Source organism: Cibotium barometz, chromosome 61 (genome assembly GCF_041138505.1).
Source record: "Cibotium barometz isolate CiBa-2024 chromosome 61, ASM4113850v1, whole genome shotgun sequence".
In the NCBI taxonomy this organism is placed as follows: domain Eukaryota; kingdom Viridiplantae; phylum Streptophyta; class Polypodiopsida; order Cyatheales; family Cibotiaceae; genus Cibotium; species Cibotium barometz.
Window position 1 is genome coordinate 28461055 of NC_141106.1, and position 7762 is coordinate 28468816.

The window sequence follows — 7762 nt, forward strand, 5'->3', positions numbered from 1 at the left end:
GAGTCCATTGTGGATGAAGCGGGACACTTTTTAGTATCATGGTCAAAGCTTTTACAATATATGCAGTATAAAAGAACATGTGCCTTGTATGCACAATGCGGATTGGGATGGTCGTAGTGATTGCACTCAACACAAGGTATCTCGTTCCTCACTTTTAGAGGCATTAAGGATGTCTGGGTTTGAAGGTTTTTATCCTCTCTTAGAGATGTTGGCTGTAAGGTTTCAAGTAAGGCTGTATAAAATTCTAGTAATGTTAATTCCGAGATCGATCGTTCGTAGCATGCTCATCTTCTAGCATGTTGTCATCTAAACGTATTGCTTCTTTGCAACATTGATCGAATGTTTCCGGATTGGATACAATGATCAAGTTGTGTAAGCTGTTATTCTTCAAGCCCATCATGAAACATCTCCTCAATTGAACATCGTTTAATTTTTCCCATGACTCACAACGTGAGTCCAATAGTTTTATCCAAAGGATAAAATCTCCAATGGATTCATTCGGTTGACGCTCAATTGAATAGAGTTCTATTGTTGCACTCCACCAATCACCTTGTCTAGAAAAGCCATCTACTATAAAGGCTGATTTCAAGGTTTTGAAGTGGAGCAGTTGGGATTTCCAAAGGCTTCACATCTCTGTTCAAACATTTGAATGAATTGAACAGGGTCTGTTGTTCCGTCATATTTGCCCATGATTTTGGAAATTTATATGGCCGTATTTCTGTATGAGTCACTGAGGCCGTATGTGAGTGAGGCCATATTTCTGTATGAGTCACTGAGGCCGTATGTGAGTGCTCTTGTTGGAAGAGACTCAGTGAGTCCTTAGGCCACCCCCCTTCCTAAACTAGTCAGTATGAGTCACTGAGGCCGTATGTGAGTGCTCTTGTTGGAAGAGACTCAGTGAGTCCTTAGGCCACCCCCTTCCTAGACTAGTCAGTATGAGTCACTGATGAGGCCGTATGTGAGTGCTCTTGTTGGAAGAGACTCAGTGAGTCCTTGGGCCACCCCCCTTCCTAGACTAGTCAGTATGTCCAAGGTGTGGGCATCCAGGAAAGGGTTGGTACTTATAGGACTTGTGGGAATGTTAGGCAAGGGACCAAGGCCCGGTGGGATCGAAGTCATAGGGGGTGTAAAACCCGATGACACGCTTGTTATAGGCATGGCCAATGGCATGGGGAGATGAATTTGGGGCATAGATCTCAATGGCTCAAAGATGTCAGCCATTGGGTTCAGTCCTTGTGTAATCCCTGGCAATACCTCTATTGTGGCCATGTCAAAGTGCCTAAATGCTTCTTAATGAGAGCGCTCAATCACAGTTGTTTATGTTATATATATATATATATATATATATATATAATTATTTTTTTACTTTTTATACTTTCCCATAGCCCGTTATAGCCTTAAGAGGCTTGGCGTACTCTTCGTTGGATCAAATGGGTATCCATTTGCCCTAACTAGCTTAGGTGCTATATGCACGTGAACGACCTAAGATATTTTTCTGGAAAAAGAGTATACTAGGAACTTCCCAGATGGAAGAGGGGGTCCTAAAATCTATTTTCCATCACTATCTCAAGACGAAAATTTTTTCCTTCCGTGTTTCGTAGCACGTTTTTGAGGGTGTTCCAAAATGAATTTTGAAAAACTATGTAGGGAGTTGTAGTAATTTTGGAGTACTACAACTTTGTTTCCCTGAGTCATCCGTGATTTTGTCATTTAGACTCTCAAAAAGTAGCTCGAATATGTCTCATCCTTGTTTTCACGCTGTTTTTTTTTTGTGATTTTTCGTAGTTTTTGGGTTGTTTTTTGCATCGATTTTCAGGTCGAATTTTGAGGTTGTTGGTCGGAGGCCAAAATGGTCGATTTTGACTTCGGACAATCGAATCCAAAGTCGAAGAGCTCGATGTCATCTTTCCGATGAGCCCTAGAGAGTCTTCATCATCGGATATACGGTTTAGGAGATACGGGCCTCCAAATAGGGGTGGTTTCCAAAAAAAAAATATATTACATTCGTTTTTTTTTTCATGTCTGACTTTTCACGGCTCACGGCCTAGCCTTTTCACGGCTCACGGCTCACGGCCTAGCCTTTCACGGCTCATGGCTTGCTGTTTCACGGCTCACGACCTGGTCTTTCACGGCTCACAGCCTGGTGTTTCACGGGCGGCGGCTCACGACCTGGTCTTTCACGGAATTTTTTTAAAATTTTTAAAATTAATTTTTTATTTTTTTATTTTTTTCGAGTCTTGTGAGAAATATGAATTTCCCTTTTTGGGGGGGAATAGTTTTTGAATTTAAAATGAAAGGGATATGGGCATTTTCCCAAAACAGTAAGTGAGAATCAAAAAAGTTGACACCCCTTACACCCCTCATAAATGACCCCCAAAATGGACAATTTTGACAACTCATGAGCATCTACTCATTGAATGCTCATTAGCCTTAATGAGTTATGTAAAAAAGTGATTAAGTATTAATCTAAGATTAATCCTTTCACTAATCTTTCCCTCTTTTATACTAATCAATGAACTAATTAACCACTAATCTCTAATTAATTCACACAATTGAGCACATCATTGGATAAAGAAAGCAAATGCTAATCTTTGTGCATCAATAATTGTGTAAATTAATCTAAATTAGGAGATTAATTAGACTCTTAATTATAGTCTTCTCTTTTAAGGTAAATTTAAGCAAAGAGAGTCAAATTTCTCCAATTGATGAAAAAATTGATGTGATTAGGTGTTTTGATGCATCTAGATGCTCTCAAAACACTCAAAATCACCAATTTCAACTACTCACGATCAATTTAGACACATTCCCTTTCCTTTATGCTGATCCATCATGGGAATAGCTATCTTAGCATAATCTCGAACATACTTTCTCTAAACTCTAAACAAATGAAGAAAAATTTATAATTCTTCTAGGTTTGTGGGATATGGCCATTTCAATATGATGGCTTCCACTTTCGTTGGATCCATATGGATGCCATCTTCTGAGATTATGTGGCCTAAGTATTGAATTTCTTTTATGAAGAATTCACATTTACTTTTTTTAGCGTAAAGTGAATGATTTCTGAGTAACTCAAATACTTGTCGTAGTATTCGAGATACTCTTTCTTGGTACGACTGTAGATCAGAATATCGTCTAGGAAAACCATAACAAATTAAATAGGGTTTTAAGACACTATCCATGAGTGTCATGAATTGTGGCCGGAGCATTAGTCAAACCAAAGGGCATGACTAAAAATGCGTAGTGACCAAACTTAGTTTGAAAAACTGTCTTTTAAACATCCGCTTCCCAAATTCTCACTTGATGATATCGAGATCGTAAATCAATTTTCGTAAAGTACTTTGCCTCTCGGAGTTGATCAAATAACTCATCTATTCGTGGCAAAGGGAACTTATTCTTAATCGTGATTTAATTCAAACCATGGTAGTCTACACATAACCGCATAGACCCATATTTTTTCTTCACCAATAGAATTGGTGAAGCCCAAGGTGAAGCGCTTGGTCTAATGAATCCACTTTTAAGGTAGTCTTTCAATTGTCGTTTGACTTCTTGTGATTCCTTAAAACTAAGGCGATAAGTAGGCTTACTTAATGGCTTTAAGCCAGGCATCACTTTGATTGGATGCTCAACATTGCGAACAGGAGGTAGTCCTTCTGGTAATTCATTTGGAAACACGTCTTTAAATTGTTGTAATTCATTAACTTTTTTATTGTTAACATGCTTTGATTGAAAAGAAGTCATGTAAACAATATGCTCACTTAAACCACTTATGTTTTCACACGCGAAAAAAGAAACAACATCATCAAGACTCGTGTAGCACAAAAAGATGTTTTCTACTTCATTAGATTGTACAAGGCGATTGAGTACCATAGAGCATATAAGAGGTGAGGAGGGTACATCATGTTCACCTTATAAGCGCACTTTCTTACCATGTATTAGACAAAGATTGACCAATGTTATATAACCACCCTTGACCTAGAATAACATCTGCTCGAGTGTATGCATAACTTGAAAATCCAAATGTATCTCATGACCTGGAATGACTAACAGAACATCATGAACTACTATACCCCAGACATCTTTATCATAACCGTTAATCAAAGAAACCACATACTTATGATCACTTGGACTTTGCGACAACTTTAATCTCTTGATTAAAGTATAGTTCAAGAAATTGTGTTTGGCACTATCATCAATCATAACTCTTACTTTGTGGCCTTTAATGTGACCATGCATTCAAACCAACTCATGTGATCCAAATGTTGGTACCCACAACATCGATGACATGACACAACACGCATGAGTAGAATCAGCATGATAAACTTGAACCTCTTTAAACTTACGACGAGAAGTCTCTAGAGGAAGCACTTGAATAGTCTGCACTTGCTTTTCTTTACTTTGATCACACTAATTTTTCTCATTTTCTTTTAGCTTGGGACATTGTAGTTTACTATGACCCTTTTCCATGCAGTGAAAACATAGTTTTTCTTTTTCATCTCTTTCAAAATCTTCATGCTTTAGAAACTTTTGTGGTCCTTTAGACTTCTTATATTGGTCATTCTTTTGGTTAGGTCCCTTTCGTTTATTTTGACCTTGATGCTTGGAACCTTCGGACACATTAGATGTCCGTTATGTATTATGCGCACACTTTTTCTTTCTGACAGTGTCGTCAAAAATTTGAGCAAACTTAATTGTTTCTTCTAAAGTTTTCAGCTCATTTTGTTTAACTTGATTTTTATAATCCGAATCTAATCCACAAATTTTCATAAAGTCATCTGTACCTTTCAACTTGAGAATAATTTCTCCATAATTTGAGATATATTAAGTCAATGTGAGATTTCTCATCTCACAATTGTCCCATGCTTCCCAATCCATCTTATTCTCTGGAAGAAATTCTTTCATGAATGCACTTTCAAATTCAACCCATGTAGTAGGCCGATTTTTGGACTCCAAGCTCATCCACCACTTGCATGCTTTACCTCCTAGAGTTAAGCTCGCTTTAAAAGAGGGTATCTCTTCTGGAGTGCGACGCAATCGATGCAAGTCGTGCCACTTTGTAAGAAAGTGTTGATCGCATCCTTATTGCGTTCCTTCTCCTCCCCATTAAAGGTCGGAGGTTTCAAATCTTTTAGAATAGCAGCAACATCTCTAGAGTGAGATGTACCGACATTCATGTTGCTTCCTTGGGCGGGAGAGCCACTGGCATCCCTCCCACTGAAGCACTTACAACGGTAGAAGCTTGCATGTTTTCTTTTAACTCTCAAAGAAAGAGCAGTATCTTATCGTACTTGGCCTTAATGTATAGACACATGAGTCTTCTTTGTCTAGACACATAGGAAGCAGAGAGCTGTGACCTTGCCAGATGCCTTATCGTACGTGACACCCTGCAACTTACAACATTCTTCCCATGTCTTGAACTGTGTATTTCTCCTTCTTACGTGTTGTGCCGCAACTCTCTTTAGATATGAAAGACCTTCTCTCTCTTACAGACTAAATGTATACCACCCTAAAGCATCTCTTATCAATACAGCCAAAATTACTTGAGGCTCAAAATACTAGTAGGGGCAAGCAACACTAGGTTGCACATTTGGCATGGAGAGAGAGAGAGAGAGAGAGAGAGAGAGAATCAAAACTAGGGGGAAATAAACATTTCAATTTGTTACCAGTTTAGCCTTCCGCTAAGTAGGCCATAGCAGATACCAAGATCACAAAGGACTATTATTCCTCTTTAGGGTAAAGGATGCGGGTCCAAAAGTAAGAGAAGGAAGACCTTGCTTTGTCACACACCTAAACCCTTAAAAGAGGCACTAGAGGTCGCATTTCTGACACAAATTTGTTGACATGAGCGAGTAGTAGATTTGTTGCATAAAAAGTTGTGCAAGAAGAGTGCCCTTCTACTCACCTTAACTCAATACATTTCTATGGGCTTTATTTGAACAACTACGTGCGTTTGATCTGCTTCAATCATCAAGATAGTAAGGGCTATGGCAGGTGATATTTTTCTTACAGCTTTGCCTAAGACCAAACCTTGGGTTATTAAGGGTGAAGACCACGTGATGATACACCTATCCCCCTACCCCTAGGGTGTGGCCAATGGATGATGGGACATGTCTACAACCACATGAGATACAAATGCTTTAAGAAAATGGATTTGTGTTTCAAATTGGGGGCCACTTCTATAGTTAGCTTAACCAAATGCAACTATAGCAAAAGTTCCTAGTGCTTTATCATCTAAGATATAGGGATCATAAGATTCTAGGATTGGATTCATTGGCTCATGAGTTCATGCAACACTCACCAAGTTGGAGTTTTTTGAGGACCTTATTCGCAAAAGATCTAATGTGCCTGTGTGAGGGGTGGGGATGTTTTTGGTGTCACTTTTTGATGGCTCAAATATAGCACCTAGACATATGGTGGAAGTTTTGGTTGTGGGAATTGAATTTTGCTAAAAAGATTCACTCGCATATGATGATCTCAATATTAGAGGCATGCTTGTACCCTTGGAATTTTAAAATTTAGCTAGGATTTGCACTACAAAACCTAAACATAGATTCACTCTGGCTAAGTTTTAATAGCGTACAAAGAAACCAATGTTTTCATGTTTTTTCTCTAGGTGATGGCTGGTGCCATTTGTTTGATTAAATACTCTAATTTGCATGTTAACTATAATATTATTATTGAATTTGTATGTTTAGAAAGTGTAACTATTTCCACTTTTTTGGAGGTTGGCGAGCTTCGCTCGACTTTTCCCTTTGTTATAAAAAAAACTCGCTCAGAGAATGGTTTTCCCTGAGGGGAGGAACTTCGAGCTTGCATAAGAAGGGAGGTGTTTGTGTTGGTTGTGCTCCCCTCTCCCTATTGACTTCCCAACTTTGACAAAAATCTTTGTGGGTTTCCATAGCTCCATGATAACAAAGCCAATCATGGTCATTTTGAATCAGGGAGTTCTTCTGTAAGGATTTTTATAGGCTTAACTTTTTTCCTCTTTTTAAGCCTCTGCTTGGTTCAACAATGCTTGTTTGAACTACGCTTGAATTCTCTAGGGGGTTTAAGGATGCTTGAAGCTCAACCAAGATTTCTAGTCCCTTCCTTAATGAGTTTTCAAGCTCACAATTCCTCATTGGTATAGTCTAACTAGACTTTCACTGCATCTGATGATCTAACACGTGACATAACAACATACAATTGTCCATGTGTGAATACTTGTGTGGCCAAATAAAGTTGCAACACACTTAATGTTCTCATTTATTGACATACCAAAGCTAGCCTCACATGAAATTGTCTCCTTCTCATGTGAAAAGGCAATGACATTACAGATGGTATGGATCGTATCCTAGGACTAAAGACCATGTCTCCAATGTTTGTACTTGTAATGATTTCTACTTCTACCACCTTTAAGTGAAATTGCTTGCATATCAGTCTGGTACCATTACAAAGTCCCTGCCCATGGGTCCAAATTGCGGAGCAACATGATAAGAGCATTCGTCTTTAGAAGCAAGCGATGAGAAGGGTAACCACCACCTAAGTTCAAACTATTCAAGTACTCAATTACATACAATATTATGTCCTATGCAGAAGAAACAACTGAATCTACATTGAGGCATTCTCTTTCAAGACCATGCACTCAAGGCTAGTTCATTGATCTCATCGATCTCTTGATTTCGTGGTGCAAGAATAGCGGGGTCTTTGAAGAAGCATGCATAATACTCCACTCTTTGAAGATCTTTGTACACCCATTCTACCAAACTCATAAGGGAGTTCCTAT